The 17,532-nt window shown below is 46.4% G+C and overlaps 1 protein-coding gene and 1 long non-coding RNA gene across 8 annotated transcripts in view; both read right to left on the bottom strand.

Annotated features, from left to right (window-relative positions):
• The window catches only part of LSAMP (limbic system associated membrane protein), a 758,996-nt gene that overhangs the window by 221,935 nt on the left and 519,529 nt on the right, over positions 1 to 17,532 (bottom strand). The gene's annotated exons all lie outside the window — the stretch shown is intronic.
• On the bottom strand, positions 13,817 to 16,435 carry LOC127467579 (uncharacterized). The gene is made up of 3 exons (XR_007903191.1): positions 15,955 to 16,435; positions 14,546 to 14,669; positions 13,817 to 13,904 (listed from the first exon to the last, which is right to left on the bottom strand). It is a non-coding gene; the product is annotated as an uncharacterized LOC127467579 (long non-coding RNA).

Genomic DNA, 17,532 nt, shown 5'->3' with positions numbered 1-17,532 from the left:
TGTGTCAGCTCCTGCAAAGCTAAGCATAAGACACTAACAAACCCTGGGGAGAAAGGATATTGAGCCAAACCTAGTCCCAGCTCTTAGCATAGAGGGAATGAAGTGGAAACAGGGATGAGGAAAATATCTGCTGTCTCCTGGTATTCCAGTGATAGGTTACAGGTCCCAGGCCAGCCAGCCCTGAGTTTGCTTAGACAAAAACTTATGTCCAAGGCATCCCTGCAAGGAGAGCCTTTAACCCCCTCATCATTAGGGGCATCAAGTGACGCGTGACTGGAGCTGAGGACAGAGCTCCTTAAATGAATAACCCAGACTTTTGCTGATGGCGGACATCTGTCACATTCCACAGGTGAACCACAGAAATTTTTCTCAGTAAAGCAAATGGTTGCTGGAGTAGTTCAGGGTCTGCCATCATTCCATAGCATAGAAAGATATTATCAGTGAACAGAATTCTAAACACCACTGCCTGGAGAAATCTCCTCCTTCTGCACATGCTGGTGAGCTGGACCCATGCAGGCAACCAAGTTTCCCTCTTCCTGAGCACTTGCAGAGCACCAGCAAGCATCTCATCCACTCCACAGACGCGAGCAAGCTGGCTGCAGTGCCAGACTGCTGTGGGGCAGCTTAAACTGCCCTGCCTCAGGGATTTAATGGCCGATGCTTAGAAGACATTGAATATCATTTGCAGGGCCTTCCAGTTCTGCTGCAAGTTTCCAAGCCCCTGTGGGGAACAGACCTCAGTGGCCTCATAAATGCTGCCACTTCGGACTAAACACTGCAGCTGCTTAGAAATGGGAAACACTGAGGGAGATGAAAGAGGCCGCTTTATTTAATTTAGGACCATTGGGAAACACTAAGGAAGAGAGAAAATAGTTCTTTGCATTAAAATTTTGCAAAGTACTGAGGCTACACACATTGAGAGCCATCTTATGGCTATGTGGTCGGGACCTCTGCAGCTCACCATAAAGCTGCTCTCCCTGCAACACAGCAGCAGCTGATCCCTTGCTGGGACCTTGGCTTAGTGCTGAGTGAGAGAAAAATTAACACCTGCTGCGCAGCCACCAGCACCCTTGGGTTTGCATTACAGATCTGCCACCCAAACATGCCACCAGCCTAACACTGTTTAGACCGGAGGAGATCGTTGCTCTAGGAGGTGCATCTCCTGAGAACCCAGGAGCCAACATGCTGCTGGCTCTGCTTCCAAGCCAGCAGCAATAAACAGAAGATGATGCTTTAAGGGACAACAAATTCATTCTGGTTTTCATCTGGTACTAAATACTTAAGCTTCCACCTGCCTGAATCCTCTTCCATCCTTGCCAGGAAGCTGCTGGAGAGGAAACTAAAAAGAGGAAGATGAAGCAAAATAAAGCAAACTGCCAGGGAAAAATGTCCAAAAAGCTAGCCCAGAGGACAGGGGAGAATCGAGGTCTCCACAGATGAGTGCTTTTAATTAGGAAGAGGGCTGAACAGCAAGGAGCTTATGCTAATGAGTAGTCTCTTTTAATCAGCTTATATTTTAAAAAAAGCATTTTTTAACAGTCAAAATAGTTCTGAAAAATGGTAATCATCAGAAACACGTTAGCATGGAGAGGGTGGGCCAGCAAGCTGGAATGATGGAGACTGCTGACAGAAGGGGACAGCATTGTCATGCAAGGCGATGCAGGGATGAGTGGGAGGGCTTCTAGGCCACCACCCTGGAACCACTCCTGCCTCTGACATCCCTGAGCTGTGAATCTTCCCTTTCCTTGCTGGTCTAATTAATCCTTTCTCTCCCCCACATGTTTATCAGTCTCGCCCTCTTCCCTCCTGTCGGTGAGTCCTCTCTGCACACAGAGACGTCCTTGCTCTTCGCTTGTCTCTTTATGTCCCCACCTTTCCTCCTACGTGCACCTCCAAGTACTACCCTGCAGATGGGTGGTGCAGAGGTCCTTCTCCTGCTAGTGCTACAAATCCTGCCACGTTGCAGTCTCCACTTATTGTCTGGAGAGTGTATTTACTATGTGCCCACTCCCCAAAATCCTCAGGAGAAACTGAGCCTTTGCAGTCCATGCCTGAGGTGTCTGAGTTGAGTCTGTGGATGATTCCTCCCAAACAGTGAATGCCTTTACTCTTGGACAGCCGTGCTGGAGTTGGGTACATATTTGCATGCAGTGGGGTGCAGAGAAATACCCCTCTCCTTACAACTTCTTTCTTTTGGCATCCTGTTCTCTCTTCTGAAAAGGGACACTCTACCAGAAATGTGCAGGATTCCCAGCATCTATTTGCCCTCACTGTGTCCTGCCCACATGAGTCTTTGTAACAGCCCGCCCGCCTCCAAATGGTACAACACCCACCAATATTTCAAGTAGATGTTACCAAGTGAAATGAACGCCCGTATGCAGTATCCTATTTTGTCTGAGGAAACAGGTCCAGGCATGTAAAGCCATCTGCTCCTGTAGGGTTGCCATCCTCATATTTCTCTGTACTGTGTGCAATAAAGAATGCTACCAGACATCATTCTTAAGCTCACAACAACCTTGGGGCAGAAAACAAGAGCGGGAGGCAGCGCATCCAACATGCCACATATGGCGGAGTGAAAGGAGAGAGACAGAGAAAATATACACCGAAGGATGGATAGAGCAATAGGTTGCCAGTTGCTTTCACGGACAGTAAAAGGTGTTGTGATTCTCCTGTCTGAATCCTAAATGTTTTTCCAAGATTCCTGCAGCAAAGTATAACACCAATTCAGTCATGTCTTCTCCTCTCCAATCTTGAATACAGACTGGAGCCTCTACAGCTGTCCCTCTTCCATAAATGAAGGGCTGGCTTTGATCAACCACTTATGACCATACAAAGACTCCTTGATGCCATCAGGTTCAGCTTATATATGGCCAAAGCCCAGACACACGAGGTAAGTTTCTTTCCAACTGAGCAAATGCCACTCGGTGGCAAGGCAGCTACTCAGCACAGCTTAAGTACCAGGGCCTTGGCTCTGCTCACCCTCTCCAGTTTCTCAGATGCAGGCTCCCAATTGATGAGACCTAAGGGCGTCCAACTGACCAACATAGTTATGCTTCAAAGAGCTCCCACCTCTCTGGGAATCAAGCTTATGGGCTGCAAATCTCACAGCAGTCAAGGATCAGGGTAGGTTTATAACTCTAGTTTTACAGGATGAGTCCTATGAGAAAACAAGCAAATATGGTTTTGACCCACTCGTAAAAGACACTGCCTTTCCAAACAATCACTGTACCAATGTGCATGGCATTAGCATAATAATTTGGTGTCAAAGCCTGAGGCCGTCGATGAATATTTGTGCATGGCATATCATCTTCCCATGTAATCCCTTGCTCTACTTTCTCGCCCCTGTGTTTGAGGGCAGGCATTCCTTTGGTGAAAGGAAGCAACTGTAAAGCTGATTATTTTAAAGCTGCATCTGTAAATTCTGGTGTTCAAGACTAGGCTAAGAAAAAGCAACATCTTGGGACATGACCTGATCAGATCTCAAGGGCAAGTTCGTACAGACCTACGGTAACAACCTGAGCCAGGAGACAGCCAAAGAAAATGGCATTTTGTACCATTGGACTATGTTCCTCCACTGAGGCCATGACAGTGCTGATCCCCCTTCTGATGTGAGGGGCATGTGATTAAAGGACACGAGGAGCTGCAGAAGTGAGGGAGATAACCGCAGTGTAAAACCAATGCTATGATCCCTGAGACCATTAAGGATTCCATATCACGTTGCATTTTTCTCCTTCACAACATTTTTGAACTCGCATCAATTTTCCATACCGTATTAGATGCATTAGTAGTAATGGCTATTTATAGAGCTGTATGTTTGGATCAGGCTGCTGTACAAGAAGAAAAAGAAGACCGTCATGCTGAAAGGCTACAAATCTAAAGAGAGAACTAAATGCCGGGGCATATAAGGTTAAACATCCTAAATAGCTGCCTCCCACTGATAGGTGAAGAGATTGTTATTAATCTAGTGTAGGGGTAGAAAGTGTTAAAATAAATGTTAAAATAAATTACATGGTAAAATAGATTACACAAACTGAGCACATTAATATGCACTAATAGAGATTGTTGCTAAAACAGGATTCTTTGTTCTGGAGCAAAATGCCTCAGTATTATAAGCAGGCCAAAACAAAAGTCTCCTGCTGCTGTAGTGAAAGCTGGACTGGGATTATAAACAGGATTTTCAAAGCAAAGTTGTGCCTTTCCAACAGAACTGTGCTGCCGAGAACCAGTTGGACTGGTGTCCCAAGGCTGAGCTGCTCTGCACTTTGAATGGATGGACAAAAGCATCATGTTGAGATACCCTCTCCTGTATTATCTGATGGGAGTGCATGCGCCTGCTGTCTGCCTCAGGCAATGGTGCAGGCTGAGCGTAAAGCAGCACCATCTGTTTTGGGTTGCCAGCTTGTGCCCCAGCACTGGAACAGGGGGTCTGCGTGCACCAGGGAGGGAGAGGCAACCTCTTTGCTTCCTACAGTATGGGGAATCAGCAGCTGTACTCTAAGCCAGCAGCAAAGAAACATCCTCTGAAAGCAAATTAAGCTGTGGTACTTCGTTGGCAGTGGCAGCGCACATCCCCCTGCAACTGCCTCAGCTCTGGGTTCCAGTCTGGGCAGACCATATGCAGGGGCACCCGGTGCCTACAGGTCCATCTGGCCTTTGGCCTCTCTGCTGAAGTGCTGGCAAAGGTCACAGCTGGGCTCCAGGTAAAGAGGTGGACCAGGAGAGGACAACTCACACAGGGATCTGAACTGAAAGCCACCTATCAAGAACCAAAGAGTAAGACACTAGGAAGGCTGAAGGGTCCAATGAACTGCATCAATGCTGGTGCTTAAGGTCGAAATACAAGAGAGTCAAGAGTGAATCCAGCTTCCTACTGCTCCATGCCCCCAGAGAGAGAGAGAGAGAGAGAGAGAGAGAGAGAGAGAGAGAGAGAGAGAGAGAGAGAGAGAGAGAGAGAGAGCTGTGAAGGCTAAATCTGATGCTTCTAGCTGTCACCATTAAACCTGGTGCAGTGGGTCAAGTAGGAGCACAGCAACATGAATGATGCTATAAAGTTATATTTCTGAACATTTAAAGTGTGTAAACACTAAGTTTCTTCTTCTAGAGTGAAGGAAAGTGACCTTGCATAATATAAAACAAAGATGACACTGATGCACATAACCACGCGTTCCTGTAACCAAACGCAAAGGTCTCTCAGTCTTCTCAGCAGCCTCCCCTTCCTCTGACTACCAATTAGCCAACCTTACAAGGTCTGCTCCGTTCCCTAATAGTTCCTTTCTCCTTACTCCACCCCACATGCTTGTGTGAGATCTAAGCAGAGAATTAACAAGGTGCCTGCTGCAAAACAAGCAGGGATTCTGGCTGTGCTGCTGTACCACTGAACAAATAGTTTCAGTGATAAATAAATAAAGCTATTCACAAAGAATCCTCACATCAGTTTAGATGGGCTTTCACCATGTCGACAAACCTGCCTCTGTTCCAGATACTTGGAAACACAGCTATTAGCCTTCTCCTCTATTTCTCCATTTTAGATAAGTAGGAAATGCCATTTATTTGTTAAAATTTTATAACTCAAAGCTCACGTCTCCTTCTTCTGCCTTTAAAAGCACCCAGCCCTTGGTTGAGAAATGACCAGCTGCAGGCAGGCCGAACAGGCCAATGTTCATTAAATGTCTTATTCAAGTCCAAACCTCATGAATTGTTTAATGTACAACAGAGACAAAAGCCTTATTTTTTTCGTGTGTCAGCTCTTGTTAAGCGGCTCCCTGCCCATCTTGCTGCTGGCTATAAACAGGATTAACAATCCCCGTAGTTAGACGCAGGGAATGTGTGCATACTTCACAAGCTGGTAAACACGTGCAGAGGACAGGGTGGCACACCCCCTACACAGCCCCACGCGTGTGTTCCCAACTAGGCGCAGCCCCCCACATGTCAGCCCTGCCAAGATGATTTACTCCCCGGGGAAGGCAGACATACAAATCCAGGCACGCCAGCATGGAGAGCCTAGGGTGCCTGCACATGGCAGGTGACAAACACATCCATCCCAAGAGCTGCATATTGCTCATCAGCATGGATCGCTTCTCTCCAGCAATATACGCAGGAAGGAAAAAGCACTAGCTCTCCTAGGGAGGAAGATGTGCTCTTCGGTTGACTGACTGCTTTTCCCAGCCCTCGTGCTGCACGTCCAGCATTAGACAGCTTTAACCTGACTTTTGTAGGGAAGCCTACCAGGTGCTGGGCACCACATTGCAGAGGGGGGCCCTCAAGAGGCGGCGCATGCCAGACACTTCTGGAAATACAGCCAGCACCTCCCATTTCTCCTCTCCTCCCCTGCCTGAGCACATGTGCCAACCCTGTGAGCTCGCATGCATTCAGGCAGAGAGGCAAGCACACAGACGAGCACGGCATCTGGCTTCCTGTGAGATCCCCTCGAGGTCCACACCTTCAGCCTGGAAGCATGAACCCCAATCCACCAGCTCCAAGAACACCTCAGCCCCGTTGGTCGGCTGCCCAGAAGGCTGCCAGCCACCCTGACTGAAGGGAGGAAAGGATGAGGAAGATTTGGCAGCCCCAGATTGGCTGTACCAATGTCCAGTTTCTGGTGGGGTTCTCATGGTTTCCTCTCCATCCCCAGCAGCAGCGGGGCCTGGGAGCATTTCCATTTTGAAGCTGTAGACTTCAAAATGCCAACCAGCTTGGTGGGGTGACATCACAGCCCCAGCCTAGTGGAGAACTAGCAGCATGGAGAGAAGGGAGAGCAGGAGGGACAGTAGGATGTCCTTAGGCATGACAAACTGACCAGGGACAGTGCAGGGGCAGCCTCTTCACGTGCAGCACAGGAGGATGAACGTGTCTGGAATGCAGCTTGCTGTCGGGGAAGGGGATATGCCAAGTTGTCCTTTCTCCCTGCCCAACCCCACAGAGACAGAAATTATATCCACAGGGAGTGGATGCCATGCTCTGGAAAATGCCATCTGGAGAACATTACTGGGCTTCCTGGACAGACATCACAGAACTCTGCAAAACCTGGAGCTAAATGGCACTTGAAACTCACGTCAAATGGTTCCTTAAGAGGCAATAGCTTGCAGGGCTATTGCTAAGGGTTTTTTCCTCATTGAAATCAGGAGGAAGCTGTACTGCTGACCAAACCCACTTATGAGTAGTGAGAAAATGAAAGTGTCTAATGAAAGCTAGCATTTTTGTGATAGCAAGGGAAATATCCATCTCTCATGCTTATTTGTTATTTGGGATTATTGATGTATTTTCTGGCAGCAAACAATCTTTTCCTGACACATTAAACATATTGTGAATATTGCAGTCAGCTGTAAAATCCACCATTCCCTCCTACATACCACCGGACTGTAACATCCGCATTGCTAACAAAATCAGTACAACAAAAACCGCATATACGGTGGAAACACTGGAAAATGTGCAGGCATGTGTATGAACCAAGGTTGAGCTTATGTGAGGAGCTGCAGAATGCAGACCAGCACCACCAGTGTTTCCCGGTGCAGCTCATGGCCTGCATGATGTGCTGAGAGGCTGGGGAAGCAACACAGTTAGACTGAGATAGCACCTACTTTGAGTGGGCCACTCAAAGATTTTGCTCGGTAAAACAATGTGTGATTTATCCAACTCGACTCAGTTAACTAAGGGCCAGGAAAAATCAAAGCCTATGGCTTGGACAATAGCTGGCAGCACAAAATGCAAATTTCCTCATCCAACAGATCTCTTAAAATTTACCTTTGACAGAAACACTCATAGTAGCAATTTCCTCTTTGTAGTATTTGCTCCACCCAAGCTGCCTTGCCTGCAGAGAGGAATGGCAGAAGGATTGCAAACATCAAGTCCAGATTTTATTTTGAATCAGAGCAAAATAATTGCAAAACTCCCTCCATCCCATTTTGGCGATACCTCAGCCGTCTTAGGGACCATCCGTCATGGTCTTGGCATTCTCCGTGGCTGTGCCTTTCTGCCACCCTTCCTCATGCCCCCGTCTCCACCCATCACGCATGTTTCCTCAGCTCCACAAGAGTGATTACCTTCTTCGCATCCTCTCTGTCCAAACAGTCCCAATCTATCCCAGCCCCACGACCATGTCATTTTTTGCTCCATCTAGCCTTCAACATACTCCAGGAGCGTGCGACACAAATGGCTTTACCCCCTCCCAAGTGACATGAACCACATCCATGCGAGTGCAATAAATATATTGCCAGGGCTGTATGCATCCCCCTCATGCTATACAGTAATGTTGCAGCTCCATCCATTTCCACCACTCCTTACGGCTGTGTCTCACAAAGCCTTGCTCACGCAAGTAATCCCATTAAACTCAATGGGCTAGTTGCCTAAGCACAGGTTTACAGGATCATGCTCTTAAAGGCTAAGCTCTTCAGTGAAGGAACCTGAGGAGTCCCTTGTAAATTGCCCACAAAGCCCTACAGCCACTGCTGGCCTGCCGAAACCTCGTGTTATTTGCAGGAGATCAAAGTCCTGTCAGGTCATGTTGACTTCTATTAACGGAAGCCAAGATGCTCAGCTGCACTCCAAGGTGTCAGGCCTGCAAATAATGAACTCTTACTGATGTGTTTCACCTGTGGGTTTTCCGGGGACCTGTCAATTGGCACGGATCAGAATTCAGAAGAAAGTCTGATTTGCCCAACACCCTGAGGACACCAAGTTTTCCTGTTTTGCCCAGCTATGACCACAGCGTCAACATAGGCTCAGTTCTCAGGACAAAGGTCTTTTGGTTACACTGGGGCTGGAACAGACACGTTGGAAGGTGCCTGCCTGGCTATGCTTCCTTCTCTTTTAAAAGGTTTTTGCACCAACATAGGCCTTTTCAGATGACAGAAAAATGTGGGGAAATGGGAACAGAGTGTGCACGCTATTCATATTGAAGAAGGTCTGGTATAATAGTATAATTAATAAACCTTCGCAGACCTCTATTAATAGCTCCTGGAACCTGAGCAAGGAATGCAGGGATGGTTTTGCTAGGGCTCATTCTGCAAGGGTGAAAATCTTTTGCTTACTGTTTTCATATTTGTCATTGCCATGCTCCATCAAGCTTAGTGCTGTAAAGGCAGTAAAGGAAAGCAGGGGACCAGAGGAGAGAGGAGATGGGGAAATCCTGGCCTGTGGCTGAATGCATTTTGACGGCTTTACAAGCACAAAGGCTGGATGAAGTCATGTTGCAAAATTACTTGTCCATTCATGCATAGGGCTAAGAAGGAATCCTATACAACTAAATTAAATTTAAATTATCATATGCCAAATTTACATTAATATTCAGGGAAAAAGGATCATTTTTTTCAGGCAGTGCATTGATTTAGTTTTAAATACTAATAAATTCCTCCTGCCTCACTGGACACCAATGGCATATTCCCCCTTAGCTCCTGCCTTGTGTAACACTAGCCTTGCACTCTAAACATAGGGCTTGGCTTTGCAAGCCAAGAGGAAGCATCCCACAAAGGGCAGATAGAGCCTCGAAAGCAGCAGAGACCCCCCAGATGGAAGGCTTATTGAGGCAGATGTATTTCTCCTCTCCCCATTTTTTCCAGGCACGTCTTCCCTAAACCTCTCCTCTCTGCCATGAGGGTTGCCAGGGCTGTGCAGGGACCCAGACCAGCAGCACATAGCTGTGCAGCCCCCGGGGAGGGAGGGCTGGGAGGCTGCCACCAGTCTCTTGGCCCTCTCAGTTCAGCACCCCCTCTCCCCAGCAGTCCCTACAGGTTTCATTGCTGAATGTCTCAGCCCCTGGAGTACCACAGTAATTTGGCACTGATGCCTTAGTCACTTAATTATTCTTTACAAAGGAGCCTTTGAATTTCTTTTTCCCCACCTTGCCTTCTTTCCTCTCCCTCCCTTTTCCCTCTACACGTTTTGACTCAATAGTTTTCCTTGAAATTGTATAAACTTGCTGTTTATTTCTTGCCATCTAACATGCTGTGATCTATCTTTTATTGTTAATATTTTTTTTCTCTGCAGCGTCCCTGTTGCCTGTCTCTAAGTTCATTCTGTTCCCTCTTTCAAAAGCACTATATTTTTCCTCTCAGTATTTCTGCTTAGCTCTATTAACTTTTATTTATTTTTCTTTCACTCCTTCACCATGTTTCTTTTCTTGGGTGCTGTGCACCATCTGTATATCTGTTTCTGCCTCTCTCATGCTCCCGCAACTAGATTACTCTCTGACTGCCTTTGATCACCACAGCCCCTTGTCTCCTCTCCCCACATACTCCCTTCCCTAATAAGTGCTATTTAAAACTGGCCATGCCCCTTCTTGGGTTCCCCTCCTCTGGTTTCCAGCTGTTGCCTGTGAAAAATACCTGTGTAGGAGTGTTGACGTCATGAGCTCTGGCAAGCCAAAGCTGTTTAGAGCACCTCAGTCAAGAAGACTCAAGATACAATAAAAGAAGATGAAGTCAATGTATGATTTTTCCAAAGCATGAATATTCTTAATTCTGCATTTTCTGAGAGAGATAAAAAAAAAAGAAGAAGAAAAAAAATCCCTCCTCCTCTTGACATCTCTTACCCGGTTTTGAACATCTCACTATGCAAACAAATTAGTTCCTCCTAATAAAGGTTAGAAAGCGAAAAATAAGCCTGAAAAGGGAAGTATAAACTTACCCATAACTGAAGAATTAGAATCGATGCCTAAAAAGTAAAGGAAATTCTCCATCCAAAGAGAGATGTGCACCAAAGAATCACGACGCCTCTATTCCCCAGTGCCTCGGCCATCTCCCCACACCACTGCTTCCCACAAGGGGAGCAGGAGAGCCCTCAATTACTGTCTTTTCAAAGCACTGTGAAAATAGATGTCAGGAGAGCATCCTGTGACTGCTGCTCCAGAGCTCTGGCCACCAGCTGCAGACTACGTGTAAAGGACAGAGGGAGGCAGCAGCAGGGCATTTGAGTGCAGAGGCCACTGTAGTGCGGGCTGCTGGGGAATAAAAATGGCCAAGAACCAGGCTGGAGCAAGCTGCTTTTTACAGCAAGCATCTGCAGCAATGTGGGCAGGTCACTCCCTGCCTCCCCAAGGGAGCAGGTCTTCTCCTGGATGGTCTGGACGCAGCCATCCCTGCTGCCTCCCTCTCCTGAAGTTGTGCCTGGACTCACTGGGGGAATATAGGTAGGGCTCGACCTGGCCTGAAGCATCTCTGTTCTACCACATAGGCTTTGCTGCCCACTGTGTGTGTCCTCTCGCTGCAGACAGATCCTGTGGGGAGGAAGCAGGAGCTGCTCCAGAGCACACAAGCAACCTGATCCACACACATCTTGGAGAAAAAGCTTGCCAGCTGACAGGGCTGGTTATAGGCACCCACGTCTACCCAGCCCACAAACGGGAAACGAGGCACCAGCGAGAAATGAAGTTCATTTTCTTCTCCTTGCCTTTTCCAGAATCAGACTGAAACTCATCAGGGTCACAACTATATGGATTACAGCCAAGGAGAAAGGTTATTTATGTGCCTCTAAGAAATAAAAACAAAGTTGAGAAAAAAACAACCCAGCACACAGGCAGCAAAGCTGGAAGGAGAAATGCCATCCATGCATTCCAGGTTAACAGCACTGAACCCAAATCTTCTTCCAAATGTCAACAAGGTTTAAAACAGGACCCAGAGTGAAAACTGCATCTCAGACCCAGACACTCACTAATGCAACTCTGAATTGTAATATCCTTAAATCTCCCTGTGGGAAGGTATGTACAGTAGAATGGTAGGTAAAACTCGCACACCATTTTGGTTTCTTATCTCCCCTATTTTTTTAGACTATCTTCAACAAACTATGAATAGTTTCTGAATTTTACACCAGAGAATTTGAGAACATGTTTGTATCTACACGCATATGCATGTGTGTGCATGTACCTAGGCATGCTGATAATACACATGCATCTACATCTATGAACATACATGTATTAAAAACCCAGAGGTTCTTTTGCCAGATGTACATACGACATAATGGACTTCCCCCTGTCCCAATCTGCCCATTTGTGGTGCACAACACTTCACTGGTTCTGCACCTCATAGCATGTTCCAATATCCCATATTCTCATTATCCTCAGACTCACTGAGCCTGGTTGTCCCCCCTGGAGGCTGTTCAGCACAGAAATTTGTGCTTAGCTGAATTTTCACCATAGCTCTGCAATTCACCTTTACAAAAATAAACTCTCCTACGTGGAACTTTTGCAATCAGCAAAGAGACGAGAACAAACAAACAGGAAAACAGTCCCGTCAGCAATTCTGTAGCCATGTTAACCACTCACTGGGAGCTGGGGAAAAAAATGGCCACCATCCCAACGGCGGGCCCTGCGCTGATGCTCCTCTCCTGCTCAGCCGGCCCTCCCCTGTTTATCCGATCTAATGCAATAAAATGCGTAATTAATTTCTAAACGCTTCCGTTGAACGGTGCAATTTGTCAAGTCGAGTTGTTAATAGAATTAAGCTTTTTATCAGCGATTAGCAAAAGAAGGTAAAAAAAAATTAATTACGGAATTGTATGCCTCCCTGCTTCAAAGCCAGGTTTGGGATTAAATGTTTGATAAAGGTTCCCTGGCACGTTATAAAACATTTAGTAAAAGCTGCTTTCCCCATGGTGTTTTCTGCAAAACAGCCTCTGTGCAAGAGGGGAGAGGCAGAGGGAGGAGGGTGCAGGCAGTAAGTATACTTGGTCACATGGAGGGGGGGGGCTGGCTTCAAATCGTGCAGAACTTATTGTATGGGAACACATCCCCGTATTGTATTCTGCTGGCACTACATCCTGCCTGCCTCGACTTCTCAAGCATCCTCTGTTGCTTGTACAGATAATCTATAGTGACAGGGGATTACAGGCAATACTGGTTATTTCTGCCTGTGTGTCAAGAGGTGGCCCAAGCCCTGTCCTCAATGGAAGGACTGTACTGCACCATGCAACAAGAAAGCACATATAACACATATGTAGTAGGAAGTTCCCCTTATAACCTTTCTCATTCTAGTAAATCTATACCTTATGAAGGGTTGACTATGTAGACCTACAGAGTACACCCAGAGACAAGCCAGCACTGCCCTCTGCAACGTAGCTAGTGCTGGATCATCACTAAACCTGCATGCTTTGCACCACAGTGAGGAAAGATGAACAGAGCAGAGATGGGGCTGAAGAAGCACCATCTCCACAGCACAGGAAGGAGTCACAGCATCATCCTTTTCCAGCGAGTCTGCCTACACAGACAGGAGCTGAGAAGAACTGGCAACCCAAGCAAACTACCTTCTCTGGACCTTGTGCCACTTATTACTGATGACAGAAATACTGCAATCTCCTTCTTTCTTGCAAATTATACTGTCTGTTTACACCTGACTTCCACAGACAATAGTGAAAAAGTGTGCCTGAGGGACCTTGTTTTGGAACACAGTCTAGCCCAGGCGTTTCCCTGCCAAGCCCCAACTCTGTGGCACTCTTCCAAAACATATATATTCAGTTTCTCCATGGATCCACCTCAGGTTTACCAGCAGCAGACCCATCCAAGAGACAGCTTGTCACCCTTGCAAGGACAGACTGGGAAATATCATTGTGGGACATTTGGAAACTTTGTTAAGCAAGAGGGGGGCAGAGCACTCTGATGATGTGCTAGGGGATTTTTTGGGGAAGCTCATCTACACAGGAGGATGAAATGCAGCAGCAGTGGGTGGCAGAGCTGTCAAGAGAAGTGCTGGGTGAGGAGATCTGGGAGGCTGCAGGGCAGGCAGAGAGAGCTGCATCAACAGAGCTTTAAGGCACGATACAGAATTAAACACTGACAACAGTTATGTTTCCGTGCACACCAGCTTAATTAGCAGCACGAAGCTTTCTGACACCTCCATTTCACGCTGTCTTTATAGTAAGTTTCTCAACAGGCAGAATTTCTGGCAGCTCAGCACATGCTCTGTGCAATGGCCATGCAACTAGCAGGAAGGAAATGAGGAGGAGGTGAAATCTTTAATCTGATTCCTGATCCTACTGGCAAGATAAAGTTACAAAGCTAATGGCACATTTAAGTACCTCAGATCCCCACAATGAGACAGGAAGGGAACTGTGAGATGCTCTTGAGCAGCCTCCCCACCCCACATCATCAGCTCAGCCCCTGTTTCTACTCCTAGTAGATCTGACCTCGGTGAGGATGGATGTGGAGTGCCCAGGACAGACTTCTCACTCTAATGCTTGTATGTGTTAGCAGCCCTGATCTGAGGAGGAGCAATTACTGACAGAGCTAGAAAGGACTGTAGTGTTGGTGGACTACAGCCAAGACATAGAAGACTAGTCGAGCATGGGGGTTCAGCTCTTACAGTACACATCTATTTAAATGCAACTCACAGTTCAGTGTCTATTTCCTTTTAGATACCCATCAGCTATCTAGGATTTTGATTGGGATTTTTTTGTTTGTGTGTTATTCGACCTCAATTATCACATGCTCAGTCACTTACTGTTCACCCCTTGAACCAGATTTGTCAATTCCTCTTCTGCCTCTCTCCTAGCTGTTCCCTTCCTTCAAAAGCTGGTAGATTGTTATCATTCTTGTCCCGTCTTAAGTTGCCACTTAGCCAACCTCGCCATATTTAGCTCCTTTAATCTTCTTCCCTAATAAGTCAATCCTTCAGCCCTTTAATCATGCTAGCTGTGCTTCTCCAGATTCTCTATGATTCGTCTGCATCTTCCTGGTGTTGAGGTGCCTGGAAGGCAAAATAGGCTTGTGAGCTGTGCTGAACAAGCCATTTTCTGAGGACATGAGGGCAAGAGGCCACAGCCCAAATTCTGTAGGGTTTGTTTCTTCTCCCCCCACTGCTGTGCCTATTGCATTATCCCAAAGATCTTAGAGGACAGGTCTCCTTGACAAAGCTGCAGTTAAAGCTGCTGGTTGTTAAAGCCTAGTTTTCCTTTCACCTGCTCCACACTGATGTGGGTGGGTGGCAGTTATTTGCCCTATTTTCCATGAGAAAACCAGCCAGCAAGCCCTTTCTTGACCTGTATCTTTCCATTTGGAAGAGCTCCATTGAGGGTTGCAAAAGGGTTCTGCAAGGAAAAAGGCAAACCCATCATTCTCCCCTTCTAAGTCCTTGTGCATTCCGCTCATATGGCATGAGTGTCATGCTGAAATGTCATTGGTTTGGGGTCTTGATATGGAAACTCATGAGTGTTGTGAAAAGTAGGAAACAGAAAAAGAATTGGAAGCTTCAAGCTGGACACTGGCCTTTTGAGTCAGCTTGTGAAAATCCTTCCCCTCCTCTGCAGTTCTGTTCCATCGAAGTGGAGTGGTATTTACTTCCTTTCCCATTCAAATTCTCAAGCACTGAGAAATGTATTCAGGTTTTGCTTAATAGCTCCACATACCAGAATAATTTGATTCACAGATTTCTGCCAAATGTAGCCAGCATTTTGATTCAAAGCTGCTAAGTGGTTTTATTTCATTTCTGCTTCCATCAAAAGAACCCCACAACCAAGTTCAAGTATACTCAACAATCCTGAGTTCCCTTACTTAAACTGACATTGTTCTCAAGGAGATATCCTAGACAATACCCTATTTTGCTTTTCTTTAAGCCTCTATCTAAATTCTTTCACAGCAGTAAACACATGTTGCAAGTGTCTCTACATGAAAGCTTATTATTCTCATTAGTAAAAGAAAAAGTGCTTGCAGAGGCAATAGACAATTTGGGAAGTGAATGCAAAAGTGTCTTCCCCCAGGGAAGTTTCATTGTCAGGCCCCTGGAGCCCTCTCTGCCAAGCAGACGGATATGCCAGCCTGTACACATAACAAGGACAGAACTATATTTTGGTGTTGATTTATACTGGAAAACATACTAGTGTGTGTCACATTGATTTAAACTAAATTATCAAAAAGAGAATAAATAAATAAATAATCGCTACCCTGACAGCTCTGCGTGGGAGGTCTCTGCCCATTGTCATTTAAACTTGGTAGTACGCTCACATAGGTGCACAGCTTAGCAAAACGTGACTCACATTCACATGGGTTGGATGCTCCTCAGCCCAGAGCTCTCTCTCTGTAGCAGCGAGAGGGAAGAACAGGATGCAGAAACCTGTATGGAGTTCAACTCCCTATTCTACTAATGACCTCCTCTGGGGGATGGGGCAACACTCACTGGCCCGCTACAGCATGCCTGAAAGCCCAGTGAAGACAGTCTCCAAGGAAGTCTCACCATGGAAGGAACAAGCTGCTGCATCTGTATGTCACAGTGATGTGCCATGTGAAGATTCTAGCGTTGCCTCGTGAGTGTGGAATGATTCCCAAGAGAACGAGGGCTGTGTCTGAGCTCACAAGTGCCTCTGTGACATCACTACAGTGCTTCCCAATGGGACATGAGAGCAGCCAGGTTCCAACTCAGTGAGGAAACCAGCTGCCTTCTTCCCCAGGGATGCCAGAATGGGGGATACAACAAAAATCAAGGATTTGCTCAAATGCCAATGCCACTGACCACATGAAAACCACAAAAAAAAAAAGAGAAAAAAATCCTCTTCTTCCAAAATAATCTTTTGGCATTTCTGTCCTTTTATTTTGGGCAAGCAATTTTTATGCCTTGGCTATTGAACACCCAATCATTTTGCAAAGCAGTTCTAGTAGCCAGTTTCAGGACTACAAAAAAAAAAAAAAAAAAAAGTGGGTGTTCAATCCATGTCACTTCAAATATTTAGGACATGATTTCAGCTCAAATCACGTAAGGTTTTTTCCCTCAAAAGCCCTTTCCCTAGCAGCTGGGGAGGGCCAAGGGTGGCTGAAAGAAGCTCTAATCAAATGTTTCAAGAGAAGCTGGCTGATAGGCACCGTGGTACAATTTATAGCTGGCTGGATGCAGGTACTGTAGTTTTGCAATCATGCCAGCTATCAATCAAGCTCTATTCTATTGGTCTTTTATGTCTTGTACTCCAAATTCCAAGCTGAGCTTCGTCAATGGAAGAAAGTATTCTGATAATTGCAGATGATTCTTCCACTGGATGCTTTCATGTATCATAACACATTTGGGCAGGAATGACAGTCTTGGGATAAAATATATCCAGGGCTAGGAGAGTGGGGCAGAGAGAGGTACTGGCCCAGATGGAAGGGAGGTCCGGGAGAGCAGGAAGGATGCAAAGAACTGGTCTCACCCTCAGAGTTGCCCAACAACAGGAAAGTGAGCCACCACCACAACAACCTAAGCTCAGTGGCACGTAAAGGCTCTGCAACTCTTTGTTCAGCTTCCATGCCCACCTGTGTAGGGTTCCATGGATACTCAGTGTCCCCTGCCCTCTTGTACACAGTACAAGCCAGTGACAGGAGACGCGACGCTTCATTTTTTCAATCAACCTTTGTTAAACTGCCTCCTAGAAAGCCTCTCTCCATGGCATGGAGAAGAGCCCTCTGGAACAGCTTTTGGCCACTGACATGGACACAGACAGTTTCTCCCATGGCAGCAAAGACACAGCTGTCCAAATAGTGTCACTTTCAACAAACATCATACTCCCATTTCAAGCTGCCCTGGAGAAGATGTCCCCTCACCTGGTTAGGAACAGACTGGAATGAAAACGAGAAGTTTAGCAATACTC

This window comes from Manacus candei, unplaced genomic scaffold, assembly GCF_025592945.1.
Source record: "Manacus candei isolate 608988 ecotype Guabito, Panama unplaced genomic scaffold, ASM2559294v1 h1tg000014l, whole genome shotgun sequence".
Taxonomy (NCBI): Eukaryota; Metazoa; Chordata; class Aves; order Passeriformes; family Pipridae; genus Manacus; species Manacus candei.
Note: the sequence above shows the minus strand (reverse complement) of the source record. Positions and strands in the feature narration are given on the sequence as shown.